Source organism: Bos indicus x Bos taurus, chromosome 2 (assembly GCF_003369695.1).
Source record: "Bos indicus x Bos taurus breed Angus x Brahman F1 hybrid chromosome 2, Bos_hybrid_MaternalHap_v2.0, whole genome shotgun sequence".
Classification (NCBI taxonomy): domain Eukaryota; kingdom Metazoa; phylum Chordata; class Mammalia; order Artiodactyla; family Bovidae; genus Bos; species Bos indicus x Bos taurus.
This window is the reverse complement of record NC_040077.1, coordinates 101,999,652-102,026,810: the sequence shown is the minus strand read 5'-3', so window position 1 is coordinate 102,026,810 and position 27,159 is coordinate 101,999,652. Positions and strand designations below refer to the sequence as shown.

Sequence of the window (27,159 nt, the reverse complement as noted above, 5' to 3'; positions counted from 1 at the left end):
AATATATATAGAAACTCAGACCAAAAGAAAAGATTTTCTATTACTATTTTATTAAATCCACAAGAATACATTCCTCTAAACTAAAAAGTATTCATTATACCTTTGTCTTCAACATAAAAGCATTGTAAAGTGAAAATTCATATATGTAAAATCCTATATCACACTTTGGAAGATGATTCTCAGGAAATCATTTTGATGATTTTAATTATATTAGAAGATGTAATAAAACAGAACTACACACATGGATGTGCATGCAATTTGTCTATATATACACATATCTCATGTATGACATGTGATTTACATATAAAAACTACCTATACATGTAAAAAATTTGCACAAAATGCACACTCCCTTCACATGCTTGTAACTAGTTAGTACTGACAATTTATATCTCAGAATAAAAATAAAAACAGAGGTAGGAAAACAACTGGACAGGAAAGAATAATTTTTATCATAGTGGGTAGATCACTGGAACCATGTAAATTGATGGCAAGGAAGCTGTGCCTATTGTGGTCTGTTAGACAAAATTATTAGAAATAATTTTTTAATGCCTAGTCAAAAATCCTTCCTTCATTATTTTCTTTCTAGATATTCTAAAATGTTAAATAACTTGATCAATATATAATTTCTCTCATTATTTTGAACTAGCTCACATACTTATTCCTCATTTACTCCTGATTTCTACCCTTTCTGTAAAAAAATGTGCATACTGTATTAGAATCCAAGTCAAATGTTCCCTAAACATTCCAGCAATGTAACAAATGCAATTAGTTTTAAAATTCTGTAACTGTTATCACTCACAATGCAGTATAACAATCTTTTACCCTCAATCTAATAAATGGAATATTCAATCCTTTTTGTGACTTAAAAAGAACACAAGGAACTTGGAATGTTTTCAAATACGTAAACATGTAAGAAATGTGAAGAATCAATGAATTTAATTTTTAGAAAAGAATAGTTATCAGGATTACATGGAATATTAAATGTTAAAAATTATAAAGAACTCTTTCCAGATATAAGGGCTTTCAAACACCTTTTAGAAGTCACAGAATGGAATTTTTTTTCAACTTTGAGTACAGAATAAATTTTAATCAGAATTTAATTTGGAGGAACTTCTTCTCAAAGTCAGGTTATAGACTTCATGACCTTTTCTTCTCTAGATTTTATGACACAAAGAAAATCATAAAATGTGCCTTATACCATTGAATATTAAAATTTTAGAAACTATACTAAATATAAAAATAAATTATTTAAATGGTTTTAGTATTTTCATATTTCATTTTTACTGCTGTCAATACATTTAGAACATTCTGATAAAATTAAAATAATAGTCAATACTTATTAAGGGTTTTTAATGAACTAAATGCTGTGCTAAATAATTTATTGATAAAAATAGATTCATTATTTTAAACAATTTGAATAACATCATTTAGCCAAACTTTTCCATTTCTCAAGGAACTTAAAATTCATGACAAAATATGAATTATGAAAAAACAGAATAACTTGTAAAGTGGTGGTACAAGTTTGTATTCAGATTTGATAACCAGGAGACACTTGGTAACTACACTTTCAGTTAGAAGAGAGGTAATGTAGTGCCTATCGGAGTGCCTGGAGCATATAAAAATTAAAAAAAAAAAAAATTAACCCAATAGATGACAAATGCCTTATGGGTGTTTACCCAGAAGTTAAAGTACTTTCACACTGTTGATGAGGTTCTTGAGGCCAAGAATCCTGGAGTGGTTTGCCCTTCTCTTCTCCAGTGGGTCATGTTTTGTCAGAGGACTGCGGGCCAGAGGAGAAGTGGGCGACAGAACATGAGATGGTTGGATGGCATCACTGACTCAATGGACATGAGTTTAAGCAAACTCCAGGAGATAGTGGACAGGGAAGGCTGGTGTGCTATAGTCCATGGGATTGCGGACAGTCAGACACGACTTTGTGACTGAACTTTCACACCAGCCTTAAGGTAATATTGCTTCTAACCTTAATAGTTCTGAATCAGCTAGACAAAAGGAAGAGATAAAAGATGCAGAGAATCCAGAACAAAAAAGTTGGAATATCAAGATTCTGTATTCCTTCTCACGCAATCTCAGGTGAACTGGAATCACCTGCCTTTCTCCTTCTATAGGTCAAAAGAAGACACTAAATTATTACTAATCCAAATCACACACTGTGAGTTTTGAGGGAAATGAAGATAGGGAGTGTGGAAAAGGGTTTAGTTGACAACCTGGTGAAAAAGCAAACATTTTATCTATAATTTATGTCAGGTAATAAAACAAAGACTAGCTACAGTTAGGCAATTAACATAACTAAGAAATAAAGATTTCAAAGAAAATGTTTTTGTTCAGGGAGGTAGGAATTGTGACCATCCTAAAGAAAGTATAAACTCAAAGAATTTTGGAAAATTCTCTAAAATGTAATTCTTGTTATGTCACTGGTACCAGTGCTGATACCGAGAAGGAAAGGTAATAAAGATGGCTGCATTGAAAGCTCTCAAAGAAGATCAGATTCAGGCAGATGGTTATTTATATGACACTGAATCTCCAGCACCTGGTTTAGTTTCTGTGACATTTGGGATTTGATTTTGATTTATAGAATAAATGAATATAAGTGGAGTAGAGTAATCAATGTTGACCATGTGAAACTTTAACGGACTTTTGTTTCTCAAAATATGGTAAATGAGCAGAAGCTCAGAAAAATACAGTAGTGTTTTATCTTTTGTTTGTGTGTGTGTGTGTGTGTGTATTTATTAGTTTTGGGATTATAGACTCAAATAGTAAAATGAAGCAAGTAAAATTTAGAAAATGGACAAAGGATACAATTGAGATTAAAATGAATAGCCATGACTCCTAAATGCCCCTATTAAGCTTTGTCAACTCCAACTTAAAGATCCTAGTGAGAATAAGTTAGAGTATAACAGTATAAAATCAAACTAGCTTTACCTAGGCTGCTGGAAATATACTGGAGAAATATTTAGCTGTACATATCAAGAATCACAAAGGTGTTCATATTTTTTAAACTTTTAAGGTTACTTACTAAAAAATGGAAACACGTGAATTTTATAATAATCTAATTTAGAAGAAATAAATCTTGTGCTGTTGTGGATCCTGAAAACTGCTAGAGGCACCTTTAAGCAAACTTGTTACCAACAGTGACAGGAAGAAAAGCAGACTGAACAGCTATCTCTCAGCATAGATGTCTTTAAACATATTTATATATTGTAAAACAAAGAAAAAGCAAAAATTAGCTAATGAAGTAATTTATAGTTTAAATGAATAATTAAACTATTTTCATAAATCCATAGTATTTCTTCACATAAACATATCTTATGGCTTTATATAATTTCCAAAAATAGATTTTACAAGTTTGGGCATTACTGTAAGTTTGGGTTAGAAGGATATTTTTCAGGTAGTATAAGAAATGCCATAGAGTAATAAACTATTTTATATGAAATTCCTTATATATTTATATTATATCAAGAAGAAAAACATAGACTCTTAATTTATTATAGAAACAGAGGTCTAATTTAATTGCACTTTGAACCTCCTTTCTGATAAGTCAGCTAAATCAGATTAAAAATTCTGTTGGTTCAACTCACTATTTTTATATATATTCTCATATATATGTATATATAGTACATGTATATATATATATCTTTATTTTTACCATCTTTATTTGGAGTGAATGTCAGAACATCCAAAGAAGGAAAATATTTTTAGGTCTATGACATTACTTCTTTTGCAAGTTTCTTCAAGGCTGAATAACACAATATATGTAATTGTTCTCTTCTGAGAGTTATGCAAAATAATAGAAAATTAAATTAATGATTATGTGTCAACTATGTACACATGAGAATGTTATAAGCTCTTTAAGAATAGGTACTTTGGCTTAACAATACATTCCCATGATCTTGAATAGCACCTAGTAAATGTTTTGCAAATGTTTTGTAAATGATTTGCAAATAACTGCAGATGTATAAATAAATAACTGAGATGAATTACTGTGATGTACTGTGCTTAGTTGCTCAGTGGTGTGCGACTCTTTGTGACTCCATGGACAGTAGCCCGCCAGGCTCCTCTGTCCATGGGGATTCTTCAGGCAAGAATACTGGAGTGGGTTGCCACCCCCTCCTCCTGGGGATTTTCCCGACCCAGGATTGGAACCCAGGTCTCCATCATTGCAGGCAGATTTTTTTACCATCTGATCCACAAAATAGCAATTACAGAAACAATGTAAGTTTATGCTAAACTGTCATTAAACTGCTTGAAAGTATACAACAGATATGGTACAGTGATTGAATAGGGAGATATGTTTATAAAAAAATTGCTCTATATATTTCTTAAGACTTTATTTTTTAAACGTAGTTTTGGCTCATAGCAAAATTAAAGGGAAAATAGAGAAATTTTTATTTATCTCCTGCCTCCACTTAGCCTCCCCCACTTACAACTTGTCCACTGCAGAGGCACATTTGTTACATTTGATGAACCAATATTGACACATTATAATCACCTCAAATTCCTACTTTTACATTACAATTCACTCCTAGTGTTGCACATTCTATGAGTTTAGACAACTTTACAATGACATATACCCTTCACAATGGTATCATCAGAGTATTTTTCCTAAGTATTCTTTGCACTCATCCATCCATCCAAACTCCTGGCAACCACCCATCATTTTGCCTCTCTAGAGGGCAGCCAGAATGAAAACCACAATTACAGGAAACTAACAAAACTAATCACATGGATCACAGCCTTGTCTCAATGAAACTATGAGCCATGCCATGCAGAGCCATCCAAGACGGATGGGTCGTGGTGGAGAGTTCTAACAAAATATGGTCCACCGGAGAAGGGAATGGCAAACCACTTCAGCATTCTTGCCTTGAGAACACCATGAAGAATGTGACCCCCATGGACTATACAGTCCATGGAATTCTCCAGATCAGAATATTGGAATGGATAGGCTTTCCCTTCTCCAGGGTATCTTCCTAACCCAGGAATTGAACCCAGGTCTCCCACACTGCAGGCAGATTCTTTACCAACTGAGCCACAAGGGAAGCCCAAGAATACTGGAGTGAGTAGCCTATCGCTTCTGCAGCAAATCTTCCCAACCCAGGAATTGAACCGGGGTCTCCAGCACTGCAGGTGGACTGTTTATCAACTGAGCTATCAGGGAAGCCCCATGAAGAGTATGAAAAGGCTGAAATACGAACTCCTGAGTTCAGTAGGTGCCCAATATGCCATGAGAGAAGAGTGGAAAAATAGCTGCAGAAGGAATGAAGAAGCTGAGCCAAAATGGAAACACACCCAGTTGTGGATGTGCTGGTTATAAAAGTAAAGTCTAATGCTATAAAGAACAATATTGGATAGGAATCTGGAATGTTAGGTCCATGAATCAAGGTAAATTGGAAGTGGTCAAACAGGAGATGGTGAGAGGGAACATTGATATTTTAGGAATCAGTAAACTAAAATGGACCAGAATGGGCAAATTTAATTCAGATGGCCATTATATCTACTATGTGGACAAGAATACCATAGAAGAAATGGAGTAGCCATCATAGTCAACAAAAGAGTCTGAAATGCAGTACTTTGGTACAAGCTCAAAAATGACAGAACAAACTCTGTTCATTTCCAAGGCAAAACATTCAATATCACAGTAATCAAAGTCTGTGCCCCAAGCACTAATGGTAAAGAAGCTAAGTTGAAGAGGTCTATGAAGACCTACAAGAGCTTCTAGAGCTAACACCAAAAAAAGAAGTTCTTTTCATCATAGGGGACTGGAATACAAAAGTAGGAAGTCAGGAGAAACCTGGAGTAACAGGCAATTTTGGCCTTGGAGCGCAAAATGAACCAGGGCAAAGGCTAACAGAGTTTTGCCAAGAGAAGGCACTGGTTGTAGCAAACACCCTCTTCCAACAACACAAGAGATGACTCTACGCATGGGCATAATCAGATGGTCAATACCAAAATCAGATTGATTATATTCTTTGCAGCTGAAGCAGGAAAAGCTCTATATAGTCAGAAAAAACAAGACCAGGAAGCTGACTGTGGCTCAGATCATGAACTCCTTATTGCCAAATTCAGAGCTAAATTGAAGAAAGTAGGGAAAACCACTAGACCGTTCAGATATGACTTAAATCAAAACCCTTATGATTATAGTGGAAGTGATAAATAGATCCAAAGGATTAGATCTGATAGAAAGAGTGCCGGAAGAAACATGGATGGAAGTTTCTGACACTGTACAGGAGGCAGTGGTCAAAATATCTCTAAGAAAAAGAAATGCAAAAGACAAAATGGTTGTCTGAGGAGGCATTACAAATAGCTGAGAAGAGAAGCGAAAGGCAAAGGAGGAAAGGAAAGATATACCCAACTGAATGAAGAGTTCCAAAGAATAGCAAAGAGATATAAGAAAGCCTTCCTAAGTGAACAATGCAAAGAAATAGAGGAAAACAACAGAATGGGAAAGACTAGAGATCTCTTCAAGAAAATTAGGTATACAAAGGAGACATTTCATGCAAAGATGGGTACAATAAAGGACAGAAATGGTATGGACCTAACAGAAGCAGAAGATATTAAGGAGAGGTGGCAAGAATATACAGAGGAACTATACAAAAAATATCTTAATGACCAAAATAACCATGATGATGTCACCACTCACCTAGAGCCAAACATTTTAGAGTGTGATGTCAAGCGGTCCTTAGGAAGCATTACTATGAACAAAGCTAATGAAGTTGACACAATTCCAGTTGCTGCTGTTGCTAAGTCGCTTCAGTCGTATCCGACTCTGTGCAACCCCATAGACGGCAGCCCACCAGGCTCCCCTGTCCCTGGGATCCTCCAGGCAAGAACACTGGAGTGGGTTGCCATTTCCTTCTCCAACCCATGAAAGTGAAAAGTGAAAATGAAGTCGCTCAATCGTGTCTGACTCTTAGCAACCCCATGGACTGCAGCCCACCAGGCTCCTCTGTCCATGGGATTTTCCATGCAAGAGTACTGGAGTGGGGTGCCATTGCCTTCTCCAGAATTCCAGCTGAGCTATTTCAAATCCTAAAAGATGATGCTATGAAAGTGCTGCACTGAATATGCCAGCAAATTTGGAAAACTCATCAGTGGCCACAGGACTGGAAAAAGTCAGTTTTCATTCCAATCCCAAAGAAAGGTAATACCAAAGAATGCTCAAACTACTGCACAATTGCACTCATCTCACACACTAGTAAAGTAATGCTCAAAATTCTCCAAGCCAGGCTTCAGCAATATGTGAACTGTGAACTTCCAGATGTTCAAGCTGGATTTAGAAAAGGCAGAGGAACCAGAGATCAAATTGCCAATGTCTGTTGGATCACAGAAAAAGCAAGAGAGTTCCAGAAAAACATCTACTTCTGCTTCATTGACTATTCTAAAGCTTTGACTGTGAGTATCACAACAAACTGGAAAACTCTTCAAGAGATGGAAATACCAGACCACCTTATCTGCCTCCTGGTAAACCTATATACAGGTCAAAAAGCAACAATTAGAACCAGACACAGAACAATGAACTGGTTCCAAATTGGAAAAGGAGTACGTCCAAGTTGTTTATTGTCACCCTGCTTATTTCACTTATATGCAGAGTATATAAGTGAATATCATATATCATTTCACTTATATGAGAAATGCTAGACTGGATGAAGGACAAGCTGGAATCAAGATTTCTGGGAGAAATATCAATAACCTCAGATATGCAGATGATACCACCCTTAAGGCAGAAAGTCAAGAAGAACTAAAGAGCCTCTTGATGAAGGTGAAAGAGGAGAGTGAAAAAGGTGGCTTAAAACTCAACATTTAAAAACTAAGACCATGGCATGTCCCATCACTTCATGGCAAATATATGGGGAAAAAATGGAAACAATGACAGACTTTATTTTCTTGGGCTCCAAATCACTACAGATGGTGATGGCAGCCATGACATGAAAAGATGCTTGCTCCTTGGAGGAAAATCAATGACACATCTAGACAGCACATTTTAAAAAAGAGAGAGAGAGAGACATCACTTTGCCAACAATGGTCTGTATAAGTCAAAGCCATGGTTTTTTCAGTATTCAGGTATGGTGTGAGAGTTGGTCCATAAAGAAGGCTGAGCAATGAAGAACTGATGCTTTTGAAATGTGCTATTGGAGAAGACTCTTGAGAGTACTCTGAACTGTAAGGAGATCAAATCAGTCAATTGTAAAGGAAATCAACCCTGAATACTCACTGAAAGGACTGATGCTGAAGCTAAAGCTCTAATACTTTGGCCACCTGATGAGAAGAGCTAACTCTTTAGAAAAGACCCTGATGATGGGAAAGACTGAAGGCAGGAGGAACAGAGGGCAACAGAGGATGAGATGGTTGGATGGTATCATCTACTAAGTGGACATGAGTTTGAGCAAACTCCGGGAAATGGTGAAGGACAGGGAAGCCTGGTGTTCTGCAGTCCATGTTTTCACAAAGAGTCAGACACAACTGAGCAACTGAACAATATACTGAAACTATATGTAATTTTGTTCTGTAATTTTTAAGTCTCCTAAAAATGTGTTATCACACTTTCATAGGTTAATACATAGAAAAGAAGAAAAAGAAAGGAAATAGACTAGAACAAATAAATAAAAAGAACGTTTCATAAAGTTGGATATGTACAAGATCTCAAAGAATGATAACATATAAAAAGGATACACATTACAGAAAAATAGAATAGTAACATAGAGTCTACGAATAAAAGCACAGGCTTCTGGGCTATGGGTTTAGGAGCAAGCCCTAGTTATTTCACTTCTGTAGGGTATCAGAGACTACACGAACTTTGTGTCAGATGGGTGACAAAAGCTTATATATTTTTAAAACAATTGATAGTGTAGTTCAGTCACTCAGTCATGTCCAACTCTTTGCAACACCATGAACTGCAGCACGCCAGGCTTCCCTGTCCATCACCAAATCCTGGAGCTTGCTCAAACTCATGTCCATCAAGTTGGTGATGCCATCCAACCATCCCATCCTCTGTCTTCCCCTTCTCCTCCTGCCTTCATCTTCCCCAGCATCAGGGTCTTTTCCAATGAGCCAGTTCTTTTCTTGAAAAGATGAAGCTGAAAAAAGTTGCTTGCAAGTGCTGCCTGAAGTTGCAATTTACATGAAGGTATACATTTATAGAATCCACAGTCTCACAACTTGGACCTAAAGTTGTGAGAGTAACACAATTCCAGTTAATGAAAAATGAATACTCATTAAAGAAAAATAAGTGAAACAAAAACAATCTAAAAGGACTTGAAAAAAAAAAAAAAACCAAGAAATTTAAATGTTAATTATTGAAAACAAAAGATTCATTAGATGGGCAATACCTTAGAAAAGACAAACCTGAAAAGAGAGTTAGTGAATTTAAAGACTGGGAAATTCAGCGAGATGGCAGATATAAAGATAAAATCATGACAGCATGTAGATCATTGAGATGTGGGGAAGTATGGAGCTGGGTATTTCAGTATATTACATAAAGAGAATGTATAGTCAGGAAGAAGAGCAGTATTGGAAGGTATAATAATTGAAACTTTGCCACTGAAGGAAGCTATATGTTAAAGATAAAAGTGAAATCCAAGGACTGAGTATGGTATGTAAAACACACTGAGAAACAATCAATAAAATGTTATAGAGCATTATGAATTTAAAAAATTATAAGAGAAAAAGCAAAGATTATATATAAAAGAAAAACAATCAGATTTTTTTTTAAAATAAAAACTAGATGTTAGCACTAGTGAAATAATGTCCACAAGTTGGGGGAAAATAATATTCAATCTATATCTGTTTCAGTTCAGTTGCTCAGCCGTGTCCAACTCTTTGCAACCCCATGGACTGCAGCATGCCAGGCCTCCCTGTCCATCATAAACTCCCAGAATCTACCCAAACTCATGTCTATTGTATCAGTGATATCATCCAACCATCTAATCCTCTGTCATCCCCTTCTCCTCCTGCCTTCAATCTTTCCCAGCATCAGGGTCTTTTCAAATGAGTCAGCTCTTCACATCAGGTGGCCAAACTATTGGAGTTTCAGCTTCAACATCAGTCCTTCCAATGAACACTCAGGACTGATCTCCTTTAGGATGGACTGGTTGGATCTCCTTGCAGTCCAAGGGACTCTCAAAATTCTTCTCCAACATCACAGTTCAAAAGCATCAATTCTTTGGCACTCAGCTTTCTTTATAGTCCAACTCTCACATCCATACATGACCACTGGAAAAACCATAGCCTTGACTAGACGGACCTTTGTTGGCAAAATAACGTCTCTGCTTTTTAATATGCTGTCTAGGTTGATAGTAGCTTTTCTTCCAAGGAGCAAGTGCCTTTTTAAATTTCATGGCTGCAGTCACCACTTGCAGTGATTTTGGCCCCTTCCAAATAAAATCTGCCACTGTTTCCACTGCTGCCCCATTAATTTGCCATGAAGTGATAGGACCAGATCCCATGATCTTAGTTTTTTGAATGCTGAGTTTAAGCCAACTTTTTCACTCCCCTCTTTCACCTTCATCAAGAGGCTTTTTAGATCCTCTTCACTTTCTGACATAAGGGTGGTGTCATCTGCATATCTGAGGTTACTGATATTTCTCCCAGCAATCTTGATTCCAGCTTGTGCTTCTTCCAGCCCAGCATTTCTCATGATGTACTCTGCATAGAAGTTAAATAAGCAGGGTGACAATATACAGCCTTGACGTACTCCTTTTCCCATTTGGAACCAGTCTGTTGTTCCATGTCCAGTTCTAACTCTTGCTTCCTGACCTGCATACAGATTTCTCAAGAGGCAGGTCAGGTGGTCTGGTATTCCCTCTCTTTCAGAATTTTCCACAGTTTATTGTGATCCACACAGTCAAAGGCTTTGACACAGTCAATAAAGAAGAAATAGATGTTTTTCTGGAACTCTCTTGCTTTTTCAATGATCCAGCAGATGTTGGCAATTTGATCTCTGGTTCCTCTGCCTTTGCTCAAACCAGCTTGAACATCTGGAAGTTCACGCATATCGCTGAAGCCTGGCTTGGAGAATTTTGAGCATTACTTTACTAGTGTGTGAGATGAGTGCAGTTGTGTGGTAAGTTTCAACATTCTTTGTCATTGCCTTTCTTTGGGATTGGAATGAAAACTGACCTTTTCCAGTCCTGTGATCACTGCTGAGTTTTCCAAATTTGCTGGCATACTGAGCTAATTATGACTCTGGATTAAATGTATTTTAAACATTCAGACTATAAAAGTTTAACTCAAAATCTGATGGAAAGGACTATTAGTAATTATATTTTACCGCAATTATCAATAGTTACATTGAGAGGTGATATAATGGTCAGCACACATACTGAAAAATCAAGGAATTTTAATCAAGGTTAGTTGACTCTTCACTACAAAAAAGAAATGCCCAAACCAAACCCTACCTGTAACTATGCTAATCCAACCTTAATTTTAGTCTTAATCAAAACAAAACAAACAAAAACAAGAAGTTCATTAAGACGAAGTATATAAAAGAGTAACAGAAAACACAGTAAGTTGTGATAGTAATAACAATAAGTATACAAATAATTATACAGATAACCACATAAATAGGCTACACATAACAATTAAAATAGACAACAAAAATATTTAGAACAAAATACAGTCTTCTGCAAATTACAAAAGAAACATTAAAACAAGTACAGGGACAAAAATAAAATATTCAAAAAGAGTGAAATTATTAAAAATGATTAGATATTAATTAATAGGAAGCAGGTAAAGCAGCATCAGTATTAGGAAAAAAAAACAGTTAAATGAAAGAAAAAATTCTTACTAGAACTAAGGGAGGTCAAGTGATTTTACTAACATTATCTAGGTAGAATGAATTGGAATGAGGATTCAAGCATAGGTCTCACTGACTTCAGTTTCTAAGATTTTAAACAATATATATAATATAGTATAACATGTCATACTGTTTAAATATATTGAATATATTTTTCCCATTAGAATTCATTTAAATGAATCAATAACTCAGATCAGTATCTGTCACAAAGATGTTCCTCACAATATTATTCATAAGGTGGGTAGTAGAAATATAAGAAATTAATTAATATACAGATAGATACACAGATGCACATATATATAGATAGATACAATGATTAACATATAATTATATAACTAAACCATTATGAGGAATGGCATTTCCAAAGATTATTAATGCAAGGGAAAACACACATATGTAGTGCAATGAAAGAAGTGGCAAAGAGTTATTTACACTTATACACACATAAAGACAAGTGTTGAAAATAAGATTGGAAGGACTAAATCAGAAATGATTATCTTTAGGTGATAGGCTGACTCATTCTTATTTGTTCCTTTTCACATTTTCAAAATTCAAATTTCAAGGAATTACCATCTACTAATTATTATAATCAGAAATATATTTTTGAATAAACAATGAAATCAAACCACCATACACAATCTCTCTCAAGTGATCTAATTTTCGTTTTCTTACTATCTACTGTGTAAAATGGGTAAGAAAGAGAAGTCATCAAGCAAATGACAGACACATTAGGCCCTAGAAACATCAGCTGCTTTCAATATGTGAAGGTAATGACGTGCAACTTGGAATTAAGGTATAACTATAATAAAATGTTTAGGCTCATTAAGAGGAAAATTAGTATTTCAAATATTTTTAGTATTGATATACATTAGTGTGTCTCTTAGGACAGGCTTATGCAGTATTAAGCATTAGTTCATTACACTATTTCCTCAGTACCTCAATGGCACAAATAACCCAAAGAAATTATGGAATTAGAATGGAAAGAGAAGGTAAATTTTGGGAATGTTCAAAGATTGTGAGGCTAAATAAGGAAGGTATATAAAGCACTGGAAAGATGTCAAGAAGATTGCTGTTGGGAGTATATATGTCATCCCCATAGCATTGTCAATCAGTCAGGTATTAATAACCCGGATCACCAATCATGCCCTGGGGACATGGGAGCTGGATATCTCAATTACTTAGCATCTAGAGTACAAAACATTGGACTATAATTTTTTCAAAGTGGTTTTTATTTATCTCATTTCATCCTTCATTTCTGTGGTTAGGTTATGTGTGTGAATGCTCAGTCATGTCCAACTCTTTGGGATCTCATGAACTGTAGCTCACCAGGCTCCTCTGTCCATGGAATTTCCAGGCAAAAATACTGGAGTGGGTTGTCATTTCCTACTCCAGGGGATCTTCCCTACCCAGGGATCGAACTTGTGTGTCTTGTGTCTATTATATTGGCAGGCAGATTCTTTACTACTGTGCCACCTAGGTTATACCACCAGCTTATTCAGGTACGGAAATAAAGACTTACAATAAAATACTATACAACTCGCCTAATAGCATTTTGTTGGTAAAATGTAGACCTAGGATTCAAATCCAGACACCTGACCCAAGTGTCCCAGCTCTTAAATGTTCAAAAAGGAAATTTTTTGCATGCCTTGATTTTTGGGTGCTTTGGGGAACAGAAGACCATAAAGTCCCAACTAGGTGCTTAAAGAGTATAGTCTATTATGGAGGTTGAATGCCCTCAAAGAGCTAACAGTATTGTAACAGAATAACAACAGATATGCATTGCGTGTGTGTTAGTTGCTCAATCGTGTCCAACTCTTTGCAACCCCATGAACTGTAACCTGCCAGGCTCCACTGCCCATGGAATTCTCCAGGCAAGAATACTGGAGGGGGTTGCCATTCCCTTCTCCAGGGGATCTTCCCAACCCAGTGACTGCACCCAGGTCTCCCTCATTGCAGGCAGATTCTTTTACTGCTTGAGCCACTGGGGAAACATTTGCAAAGAATAAGTTGAGAAAGCAGGTGTTAACTTACAAAGCGAAAGAATAATTAGATAGATGAAGACATTAGTGTATATAAATGAACAAATATTTACTGAGCTATCCTATGTCCCTGACATGGGGACATAACCTAAAGATACAACAGATACAAGATCAAAGGGGGCTTAGAGTTAGTCATTGAAGAAAGGAGTAATCAAGCATGTATCAGTTCAGTCGCGTCCAACTCTTTGCGACCCCATGGACTGCAGCATGCCAGGCTTCCCTGTCCATCACCAACTCCTGGAGCTTACTCAAATTCATGTCCATTGTGTCGGTGATGCCATCCAACCATCTCATCCTCTGTTGTCCCCTTCTCCTCCCATCTTCAATCTTTCCCAGCATCAGGGTCTTTTCCAGTGAGTCAGTTCTTCGCATCAGGTGGCCAAAGTACTGGAGTTTCAGCCTCAGCCTCAGTCCTTCCAATGAATATTCAGGACTGATTTCCTTTCTGATAGACTGGTTGGACCTCTTTGTAGTCCAACGTACTCTCAAGAGTCTTCTCCAACACCACAGTTCAAAAGCATCAGTTCTTTGGTGCTCAGCTTTCTTTATGGTCCAACTCTTACATCCATACATGACTACTGGAAAAACAATAGCTTTGACGAGACAGACCTTGGTTGGCAAAGTAATGTTTCTACTTTTTAATATGCTGTCTAGGTTGGTCATAACTTTTATTTCAAGGAACAAGTGTCTTTTAATTTCATGGCTTTTATTTTCAAACATGTATACTACAAAGTTAAATGCCAGAAGTAGGTAAAGGGTTGTTTATTGTACAAATTGAACACCTAATCCAAGACTGTGGGATCAGAGGTTTCTGTAGCTTTCTAGAAACAGTCACGTTTTAAATAGGTGAAGATTATAAAGAGATATTAGTGGAGAGGAAGCAGGAGGGCATCATTAGTACTGAAAATGGTATAATGTCAGAGCGCGAAGCAGAAATTAACATATTTCACAAGGGGCAATATGGTGAATTTATGATGAGATTAATAATGTGTAAAAATTCTAATGAGTTTTTGGAGCTCACACTGAGAAATCTTAATTTTATATATGATGTAAAAAGTTATGTGTTTTGAACATAAATATTGGTATGTTAAAATAATGAAGGCCAATAGGGTACTAAGTACAATATTGTGTTTCTGAGACCCTGAAAAACAAGTAAACATGACATTCCTGTGTTTTTCTAGTTTGTGCCATAAGTGTTAGCAAGAATTTGGCTGAACTCAGGCAAACTTGTCTGGGCCAATAGGAAACTTCATTCATCAAAGAAATATTGATTGAGCCCCTCGGGTATGAGGCACTGATTTAAGTGATAGATAAACAGACTAAACAAGACAGAAGTCCTAGACTTACAGAATTTGTATGTTTCTGAAGAGAATCACACAATAAATAAATCAGTAAAATAAGTTATGCATTAAATGTTAATAGGATTTATGAAAATAATTTAAAAAATTGTAGACAAGGAGTATTTGGCAGAGAGAGTGTTAAAATAGAAATATCCGGGTCAGTAATGGTCTCACTAGGAATTTGATCTTTGAGTCATGACCACTGAGTTAAGAAGAGTGATCCAGAAAAAGGAAATTACCTGGTCTCTAATATTAATAATGTCATGATTGAAAAATCAGCCCCTCCTTGACCTGCTTCCTTCCTGCCTCTGGTCTCCCACAACTTCTCTACACATTACTCTGCTTTCCACTCCTCAAACACATGATGCCCTCATAATCTTCTTGCTATTTCTACTGACTAGGTGCTTACTGGAGAAGGAAATGGCAACCCACTCCAGTACTCTTGCCTAGAGAATTCTGTGGACAGAGGAGTCTGGTGGGCTGCTGTCCATGGGGTCTCACAGAGTCGGATACAACTGAAGCGATGCAGCAGCAGCAGCAGGATGCTTATTTGCTATTTCTTTCTGTTAAGTGTATTTAAAACTTGGCTCTAACACAACTTCTTCTAAATTATTCTAAGGAACATAAGGTATTCCTTATCTTGCACCTGAAGAACCATGACATAAAACTTACACAACTACTTTTTTTTTTTTTTAACACATGCCTGTCTCTTCCTTCTAGATCTATATTGTGCAATTCATGTGGCTACTGAGTACTTGAAATGTTAACTTCTGCAACTGAGTAACTAACATTTTAAATTTAATTGTATTTAAAACTGAAATTTTCTCATTTAGCTAGTCACAATCATATTGGACATTTTAGACAAAGAACAGTTCCATCATTACAGAAAGTCTGTTTTAGACAGTACTGCTATACATCTTTTATACTCAGTTTGGGGCTTATACACTTAGTAAATATTTAAATAAATGAGTTAATGAATCATTCTTTCCACAGCTGAATCATTAGAGCAAAACTTTTCCTAATGGTTATAATTGACTTCTCTCAAGAATTATGTTAGATATCCCCATTGACTTTTAACTTGCCATTTTTGGCATTTGTAATTTGTTGCATTACATTGATAGGTAGCTATCAACTTGGATGTAGATTTTTATTCTTTAATTATATTCTAGTTCATCAAGGAGCAGGACTAAATACTTGATTGAACCTACCACAAAACCTAGCATAATGCCTTTCACTCTGCAAATGCTAGAATTCAACTGAAAGCACAGTTCTGGTAGAACTGAGGACAGATTAATCCAACTTCCTGTCTGCTAGATATGATTTAAAATAAGTGGATTTCTGAAGGTAAAGAAGAGAAGAAGCTTTAATAAATCACTGAGAGTCTTTCTACTCTAAGGACAATTTTTGAAACTAACATTTTATTCAAGGAGAAATGGAAATTCCTAACATGACATATAAAATTAATGCATTCTGCCTCTGGCAATGAGTCTCTTCTAAAAGCACTGGAGATAAATTTTCTGAATCTCATGTGAGTTTACTTCATTGTCAGTGTCATTATTGGCATTATTTCAGGTATTCATGAATGAGATCTTCGTCTTTAGGCTCTTAGTGCTTTCTTTTGATGCGGCTTGCCACACTACAGTCGTCTTTCATAACATATCTACAGAGTTCCATACTGACAGTAATGTCAGTGTAGGGTAAGAGGATTTTTGGAATATGAAGGAATAAACCAAAGATATATGAAGTAAAAAAAAACCTGAAGCTTAGTATTTAATATCTGAAGAGAGAACAATGTTAATTGATTTCAGTCTGGCATCACTGTGCACATTAAATTAAAAAGATTTCAGTTTTGCTGTTGGGCTCGCTAATAAGTATGTAGTCATAAAAGACCATTCAAATTTCAGAAAGACCAGATGGTGAAAACACATTCTTCTTTCCCTTAAAAGCTTTCTAACTGATACATTCAAATTCGATAGATTTTCTCAATTTCTAAAGAAAGCATTTGTGATTATAGACACATTTCTGAAAGAGAGTTAAAAAGGCTGTCCAAATCAAAATCTCCCACAGATCAGAAAAGTGAAGGCTTGAGAAATTTCCTCCAGTTTGGGTTCATCTTATTTGGGGCACTTCATGCATCTTTTACCTAAGTATCTGTTTCCTTCTTACAATTTGGGAAGTTTTCAGCCATCATTTCTTCAAATACAGTTTTGATCTCCTTCCTTCTACCTTCCCCTTCTAAAGCCCCTATTACACCTAGGCTGGCATATTTATATTTTTTTTGTCTTTTTGTCTGCTGTTGTGATTGATTTCCATTATTCTATCTTGCAGATCACTCACTCATTCTTCTGTGTTATTTAGTCTGCTACTCATTGCTTCTAGATTAGTTTTTATCTTGGCAATCAAATTGTCTAATTTTGATTGGTTCCTCTTTAAAGTTTCCAGCTCCTTGTTACAGTGATCTGGATTTCTATCAATAATTTTTCTTAATTCTGTTAGCATTTTTATTACTTCCTATTTAAACTCAGTTTCTAGCAGACTGGTGAAGTCTATTTCATTATTGGTTCTTTCAGTGGATTTCTCTGTTCTTTTAATTGGGAGTAGTTCTTCTGCTTTTTTCGTGTTACTTAACTTTCTCTGTCTCTATAAATTTAGGTGAAATAGAGACCTCCTACTGTGGTCTTGGAGGGGTTCTTATGTGGGAACAACTGTGTAGACTGTAAGGCCAATATTTTTAGTGTGAGGGCTGTTTTTAATAAAGATGCCAGCCATACCTTTCCTCAGTGTGTTAGTCATTAGCCTTGTGAAATGGGTGTGACTGTTATTGCAGTGTCCAGAGCCTGTACTGGATGTTGGGTGGGGCCTCTTTATTCCCAGGCTGCCACAGCCCTGTTGGGGGCCGAGGTCTGCTTCCCATTTTCTGGTGAAGAAGCCCTGAGTGTGGGTCCAATAAGGCTCTATGTCCTTAAGTGTATGCTCTGGCCCAGAGGAGGTGAGTGCTGCAGCAAGTGAGGCCCGTGAAGTCACAGCAAAACCTATGCATCTCCCATGCAGGCATCTATGGTTCTGCCATAGATGCAACGCTATATTGTGTCCTTTTCTCCACTGCATTCATCCCAGGCCTAGTGCTAGGCTGGCACTGGGGGCCAGGGCCCACACCCCAGGCCCTCTGGCATCTCTCTGTGCTGCTAGATAGAGTCCTCTGCCAGGGCCCATCCTCCTGAGATTCATTGCCTAGTACATCGTAGCAGCCCCCACCTAGTACACATTTCAGGCTGGGGAGTGCAGCTGGGTGACAGTCATCAGTGCAGGGGTACCTCTGCCCTGACTGCTAGCAAGCCAGCACGTGTGCATTCCTCTTGAGCAGAGTCCAGGCTCCTCCAACCCCTCTACCTGCTGCAGCAGACCTCCCAGAGTGTTTCCCAGGATGAGAGCCTGCCCGTATCAACCTTCTCTCCTCTTCACAGATCCCTTCCAAGGGTGCCAGTCCTGTCCCCGATGCCTGTTTTTTTCCCCTTTCTACACAGTTTCATGGGATTTTTTCCTTGTAGCTTTTTGGTTGTATAAGAGATCTTTTGCCAGCTTCTAGTTGGTTTTCTGTGAAAATCATTCCAAATCTAGTATATTTTTGATGTTTGTTGGGGGAGGTGAGGTCCACATCCTCATACTCTGCCATCTTGATTCTCTGAGGCTGTTTCTAATTCATATACCTGGTGAGCACTAGTTGGGACTGGAAACTCAGTCTGATTGAAACCAAATTCATTAGCTAAATAAGAAGAAATTTAGGAATAAATTCATATGTGAATCAGAAGGAAGGTCTTTATTTGAAGCTTTTAAATTTAATTTTGATGCTCATCATTATTTGACTTTGGCACAGTGACCTTGGAACTAGCAGAAGGTGAGGTTATAAATACACAATGTTGGGGAAGGGGGATATGGCTTATTAGTGAATGTTGCCAGACAATGAAAAGCCTGAGTAGAGCCTGGAGTTTTGTAACTTTTCTTGTCACTTTCCCTGTTATACTGGAAAATACTTAAGATTTAATTAAAACATGCCAATAAACTTCTCACTCAGTCTTTAGCAAATATAACATGGCACATGTACATAATTAATGTGGTCACTTGAGTAATTCACACACATACTAAACACACACAGACACAGAGCATATATTTTCCTGAAATTATTATATCTCAAGAGTTCTTTGCCTCTGCTCATCAACTTATTTTATTTAAACAACTATCTTTAAGTAAAGCACATATGCCATATTTATCAACATTTGAATGAAGCCTGTGGTGATAATTTTACTGCCTTAAAACAACCCACACTAATGGGTTTTATAATTTGCAAAATAAAGGGCATTCGAATGCTTTTAAAAACCAATTTGTCAACTGCTGAACTTTTACTACTTTGTGATCCATTTAATTGAGCTGTTCTAACCCATCTTTCTCCATAGTACAACTTTACCCCTCCACCAGTCTACTTTTATTTGTTATGATAAGCTGAAGAAATGTATATATAATTTTAAGATGATGAATTTTCTTTTTTTAAGGATTCCAATAAAATTCAGTCATTGATTAAATATTTACCATACAAGTGTTCCCCCTTAGAATGACCCAGTTCCAGGTAATGGAGTGTGGTGAGATAGGGAGGACAGGAGAGGCACAAACTGGAAACAAATAAGATATGATCCTGAGCTCTTAATGAGGTATGCATTTGAAACTTGAAACTAGTTTCTAAACATCCTAAATAAAATAAATTTCCTGTGACTTTACATGAGAACAAAACAGATATAAGTGAATCTCTGATTCTACAGATTTGAAAATAACATCAAACTTTCTTTTCCAATGCTCTTCACATCCCTGGTAGGACCAATATTCTGTTCTGTCAACCTTTCACTTCGTACACTGCCACTCTGTTCTTTCCATTTGCCAAATCAAGAAAGAGAACGTTCCATTTAAAGTCTGAAATGAATAGCATGTGATAGCAGCACTGGAGCAGTTTTTGCATTGATTTACATAAGGAACTGGAGATCACAGGACCCCCCGAGGAGTAAAAGCTAGTCACAGTTGATACTACACTTGAAATACACCATGGACTGCAATTTTAATGATGCAGACATTTAAGTTTATCAATCTGTTGTCTTTCATCAAAGGAGAACAGCAGTCCTTTTACATTCCCAGAGTAATGAAGGGGACAGGGTAGGAAATGAAAATCAGAGAAACGCATGTCTTCTGCTGAAGTGACTAGAGGTCAGAGAGGGGTTTGGAACCTGGATGAAAACTAACCAATGACTAAGGTACAGACTGTGAAATATCCAGTCAAGCCAGTCTCTTCCTTATTAGAACAAGATTTGATTTTTTCTTTTTTTTCTTCACCTAAATCATTTCCACAAATATTTATCCAGCACTTCCTAAGAACAAGGTACAACTTCATATTGCTAGTAATTTCAAGATAATCATTTTTTAAGTGCTCAGACAGAGCTTTTTAAAAATACATATGTTTACCACTTCACAGTTAAATAAAACTAATCACCTAGCAAAGATGGCAGCACCATATTAATTAACCATTCTCAATAACAATTGCTTTTCTCTTTGTCCTTTGATTCTTTGGTCACTGTACATGTTACATGTACAATCACACCAATTCTGTTAAACTTGTTTTAATTATTGTTAGCAACCTAAAGTGTTAGTCTATTTGGCAGAGGTCTCTTTTAAAGTGGCCAACAGTAAATGATTAATATAGTGTTCACTTCAATACCACTGTTGGAATAACCTGCAATTAATTTATTTCCTGTTAATATGTATATAAGCACAATTGCAATAAATTCAGAGCAGTTCCACCACATATTCAAAAATGACAATTTATGAATAGGTTTTTTTTTTCATTATTTTTAAATTTCTAAGGTTCATGCGTATGACAACAGGCTTTATTTGGTTGTTATCATATTGAAGTCACTGAATAAAATATATTTAAGACTATAGTTTGATTTAAAAAATAGATTAGAAGGTGGAACTATATATATTTAAAATTCATAGCCTTTCTAAGAACTATTATATACTAGGCTGTGCTTCTGTTTGTTCAGAATTTTTAGAAACAATTCAGTTTAGTTCAGTCGCTCAGTCATGTCTGACTCTTTGCAACTCCATGAATTGCAGCACACCAGGCTTCCCTGTCCATCACCAATTCCCAGAACTTGCTTAGACTCATGTCCATCGAGTTGGTGATGCCATCCAGACATCTCATTCTCTGTTGTCCCCTTCCCCTCCTGTCTTCAATCTTTCCCAGCATCAGGGTCTTTGCTAAGGAGTCAGTTCTTCACATCAGGTGGCCAAAGTATTGGAGTTTCAGTTTCAGCATGTCTTTCCAATGAATATTCAGGACTGATCTCCTTTAGGATTGACTGGTTTGATCTCCTTGCAGTTCAAGGGACTCTCAAGAGTCTTCTCCAACACCAAAGTTCAAAAATATCAATTCTTCGGTGCTCAGCTCTCTTTATGGTCCAACTCTCACATCCATACATGACTACTGGAAAAGCCATAGCTTTGACTAGACAGATCTTTGCTGTTAAAGTAATGTTTCTGCTTTTTAATAGCTGTCTAACTTGGTCATAGCTTTTCTTCCAAGGAGCAAATGTCTTTTAATTTCATGGCTGCAGTCACCATCTGCAGTGAGTTTGCAGCCCAAGAAAAAAAAGTCTCTCACCCTTTCTTTTTCATTAGAGAAAATATATCCTTGAAGAAGTTGTAGGCATAGAATGCTCTTTGGAGAAAGAAAGTTATAATCTCAGAAAGGTACAGTCCATTTTTACTATTTTATGTATGAAAATCAACATAATATGGAAGAAATCCATATATTAATGGCTTGGGTATATTTGTAATTTTGTATTTGAGCATATAAACTGACAACCAGCTATTTCTTAAAAAATTTCTATCCCCTAACCTAAGAAAAAATTTAAATACCTTTGGTCAACTCTAATAGGAAACTCATCAAAAAGAAACAAAGACTATATTTAATTAAGATTGTATTCCAAATTTTCTTCCACTTAGGTAGAGTAAAAGATCTAGATGCAACTAGTATTTAACTTAGTAACACAATTTTTGTTTTACTTCACTATCACCAAAGTATCAGGTCAAGGAATGTTAGCAAATTCTTAATAAAAAGTGAATATGAAAACTTGAATACTTCAGGAAAATACAACTAGCTTAGGTTTCTGAATGCAATCTGGATTTAGGAACTACAATTCCTTTAGTTAGGAGACTGTTAGTGTTCTGGTACATCAGTTTTAATGGGGAGGGGTGAAAGACAACATGCTGCTGATTGACATTTCAGGCCCCAGGACCATGGTAAAACCTGCCACAGGAAATCTCAGCCCCTCTTCAGGGAGATGTAACGTTTTTCCTGCAAGGCCACCCTGGATATACGATCTGAATCTTCTGAAGAGGAAGGCCAGATTCTCCTGCTGTGCTTGTTGTTGTGCCTGTTAACTAGCAGTTTTTAAAGTATCAATTCACACGGTCACATTCATCAACAAATACACAATTAAGTGAAGAAAATTATATTAAAGGGGCTAATTTTTATTGTAATTGTGCTTATGAGTAAATTTGTGTGGCAATACATTGTGCTCTAATTATGTGACTCAGGGATAACATATGATACATTAGACATTATCCGTATATGTAAAACAATCTCTTGTAAAACTCATGCTATTTATCATGCATGTAGTTTTTCAAACTTAAAATCTCATGCAAGTTTAGACTAACTTAATCATTACTAGAGAAAAATCTATTTTATATTGATATTTTGATTTTATTTAAAATATTTTTGTACTCTGGAAACCACTCAAATAAGATTTCATTGTACTAAAAGACTAGTTTCCTAAATAGCCAAATACTTTGAGCAATGACACTGTTTCTTATAGAAGTAGTAAATATATTTTGAACAATATTGGCAGCTGTGTGCTCAAAACAAACATGGACAATCTGAAAAAGTGTAATAAATTTTAAAATACTATTTTAAGATCAATAGTAAAAAATAAATTTAATTATATCACAGCAAACATTGTCCTAAGAATGTCCTCTAAAATACCCCTTGAGTTCTGACTTGTGTTGGCTTTCTAATGTTTCCTAATCAATGAATGTTTACTGATTACTTTCTGTACCAAGAACTATGCCAAGATCTATGGAGTAAAAATGTTAAGGTATTATTCAGCCAAAAGCATCTATTGTACTTCTCATAGTCGGGGCATTTTTATATGAATAAGCATTTTGAAAGCCATAGATAATGTTATGAGGTTATCCTAAAATAACCTCAACCATTTTACATTAAGCCAAAAGAGCAACCTAAGTGGACAATTATCTGTCAGACATAAGCTATTCCACCTCTTTATCTAATCCTTGTCCACTTCATGTGCCCTGTTCCTCTATCAGGCCCACTTCCACTACCTCAGAAACTTGTCCTTTACCATTGCCTCTGCTTGAGTTCTCTTTCTTAAAATCATTGCACGATTTTCTTAAATGTCACTCTCTAGGAGAGTCCCTTTCTGACCATTTCGTTGTAAGCTCCAACTGTTACCTCATTACTCTTTTTCCACCCTAATTGATTTTGGATAAATAAGACTTACTATTCTTGACACTATTCATGTGTTTACTAGTTTAATATCTCTGGTTCTTAGCAGAAGATAAAGTCCTAAGGGCAGAACTTCCCTTGTAGCTCAGCTGTTAAAAAATCTGCCGGCAATGGGGGAGACCTGAGTTTGATCCCTGGGTTGGAAAGATTCCAACCACTGGAGAAGGGAAAGGCTACCCACTCCAGTATTCTGGCCTGGAGAATTCCATGGATTGTATAGTCCATGGGGTCACAAAGAGCTGGACAAGACTGAGCAACTGAACTGACTGATATTTGTAAATATTTTAAGCCACCAAAAGGATACACACACACACACACACACACACATATATATATATATACATAGACATACATACATATATATACACAAATTATTAGTTTCACAGTCAAAGAGGAAGTGTCAAGGAATATGACATAATCACATTGCTTCTAATTTTCATGGAACTACCAAGAAAATTACAAATGCTTAAATCACCTCTATCCAACTAAAGAAGTTATTAAAGGTTAAACTTTGGGGGCAGGGTAAAATCTTAAATGTATTGTATCTTCTTTGTCATATGAAGTATTAAATTTCTGAGAACTAAGTAGAAATAAAGAACATCTATCAATTTATTACATTTAAATATATTCTCTAATTTTTGAATGTCTGCTTGCAAGAACTCTTTTTTTCCTTCACTTTTACATTTTTCATCAAAAGTTATTTTTTCTTCACAAAAGTTAGCACAATAAGGTTATTTTCAAAAAGGTTTAGTTTAAGAAGATCATTTAGTATAGATTAGTTTAAAAGAACTGAAATTAATTTTTAATAAATGTAGGAATTATTGAAATAATTAAAATATTATATAAAATGAAAATGCCAAGTTCCATGGCCTTTAATTTTCTATTCTGTTGTTGTCTCCATTCCCCCAGATAGACAGAACCTATTTTAGTGTTTTTCATCACACATCTAAAAGTTTTGACTTATGAATCATCTAGGTGTAGCAATGAATAAGAACTGACATCAAATATCAATATTATTGGCCCAGCTAAATGGTAGTTGACATCAACTTGTATTGCTGAAGAAGTAAACAAAAAAAATTTTTAGTAAGTACTGCCTGACATCATTTGTCCTTCAGAAGATCAATGACTGCATGACCTAAATGTTATTTGTATTTTTTATACAAAATGGCCAAATATTGATACTAAGCACTTTGTTTGAGAATGAATATAAATGAACAAAATTCAGAAAACAGAAATTAATCTTCCTTTGCCAAAATGGAATGAGGATAACTTTATAGGTAGGCAATTGCAGGTATTTACTTTCCCACGATTTTTAAAAATAGATAATTAAGGCACTTATATTCACATACTAGTAACTTGGGAAAGCAATTAATCTATTACATATCAAATTTAAAGCTCTTAATAACCTAATTATTAAATGTTATGCTGTGATATGAAACAGACAAAATATTCCTATGTAGGTTTATATACATTTTTTTCATGGAATTTGCTCAGGTTTAATACAATTCAATAATTTTATATTCAGAATAGCTTTAGATTTTATTTTATTTCTGTTAAAATGTTAAGTGTATACTGCAGCTGTACGTTTATATCATCTATTTTAAATGAAATTAATTGAAAGGATATAAGAAAGTCATATATATGTGTGTGGTCATTCTTTCATTTACATCTACATATTCGCAAACAAGTGGCTAGAAAGAAACATCATCATTTAGCCACTAAGTCCTGTCCAACCCTTCTGTGATCCCATGGATGGCAGTCTGCCATGATCCTCTGTCCAAGGGATTTCCCAGACAAGAATACTAGAGTGGATTGCCATTTCCTTCTCCAGGGGATCTTCCCAACTCAGGGATTGAACCCATGTCTTCTACATTGGCAGGCAGATTCTTTACCATTGAGCCACCAGGGAAGCCCAGAAAGAAACATTAGCTTCACCAACAATAGTAGTAGTAATAAAACTCAACATTCAAAAAATTAAGATACTTGCATCTGGTCCCATCACTTCATGGCAATTAAAGGGGAAAAAGTGGAAACAATGACAAATTTTATCTTCCTGTGCTCCGAAATCACTGGAGACAGTGACTTCAGCCATAAAGTTAAAAGATGCTTACTCCTTGGAAGAAAAGTTATGACCAACTTAGACAGCATATTAAAAAGCATAGACATTACTTTGCCAACAAAGATCCATGTGGTGAAAGATATGATTTTTCATGTACAGATGTGAGAGTTGGACTATAAAGAAATCTGATCACCGAAGAATTGATGATTTTGAACTGTGGTGATGGAGAAGACTCTTGAGAGTCCCCTTGGACTGCAAGGAAATCAAACCAGTCAATCCTAAAGGCTGAACAGAATATTCATTGGAAGGACTGATGCTGAAGCTGAAACTCCAATACTTTGCCCACCTGATGTGAAGAACTGACTCCTTAGAAAAGATCTTGATGCTGGGAAAGATTGAAGGCAGGAGGAGAAGGGGACAACAGAAGAAGCAATGATTGGATGGCATCATCAATTCAATGGAGTTTGAGCAAGCTCTGGGGGTTGGTGATGGATAGGGAAGCCTTGTATGCTGCAGTCCATGCAGTCACAAAGAGTCAGACACAACTGAGTGACTGAACTGAACTGAACTGAATTGTGGTGCTAGAGAAGACTCTTGAGAGTCCCTTGGACAGCAAGGAGATCAAACCAGTCAATCTTAAAGGAAATCAATTGTGAATATTCGTTAGAAGGACTGATGCTAAAGTTGAAGCTTCAATACTTCAGCCATCGGATGTGAAGAATCAACCCTTGGTCTCCCAGACCCTGAGGCTGGAAAAAAATGAAGGCAAAAGGAGAAGGGGGTAACAGAGGATGAGGTGGTTGGATTGCATCACAGACTCAATGGACATGAGTTTGAGCAAACTCTGGGAGACAGTGAAGAGCAGGGAAGTCTGACATGATTCAGTCCATGGGGTCACAAAGAGTCAGATACAACTTAGTGACTAAACAACAATAATAGTAACAGCTGGAGTGTTAAGAATAGAAGTGATAATAGTATTTTCTACTTGCCAGGTATTATATTAAACATATTATTATGTATTGTGTAATACTGTTCTTTTTATCATTCATTTTTACAATGAACTAAATGATTATCAAGATTATACATCTTGTGAGTGGAAAATCCAGTATCCAAACTGTACTAGGGCACAAGTATAACTGAAATTGGGTAATTTTCCAGTGTTCTAAAATTATGGAACAGTGTGATGCTATAGAAGTTTTCTAAGGAACAGCTAATCTATTATGAGAATTAAGTGAGCTTGTCTTGCAGTTTAATATCCACAGAACTTTGAAAGCCAACATAGTTGAAAAA

At 36.1% G+C, this 27,159-nt stretch overlaps 1 protein-coding gene across 1 annotated transcript in view; it reads right to left on the bottom strand.

The window, feature by feature from the left end:
- The window catches only part of SPAG16 (sperm associated antigen 16), a 1,067,206-nt gene that overhangs the window by 288,927 nt on the left and 751,120 nt on the right, over positions 1-27,159 (bottom strand). The gene's annotated exons all lie outside the window — the stretch shown is intronic.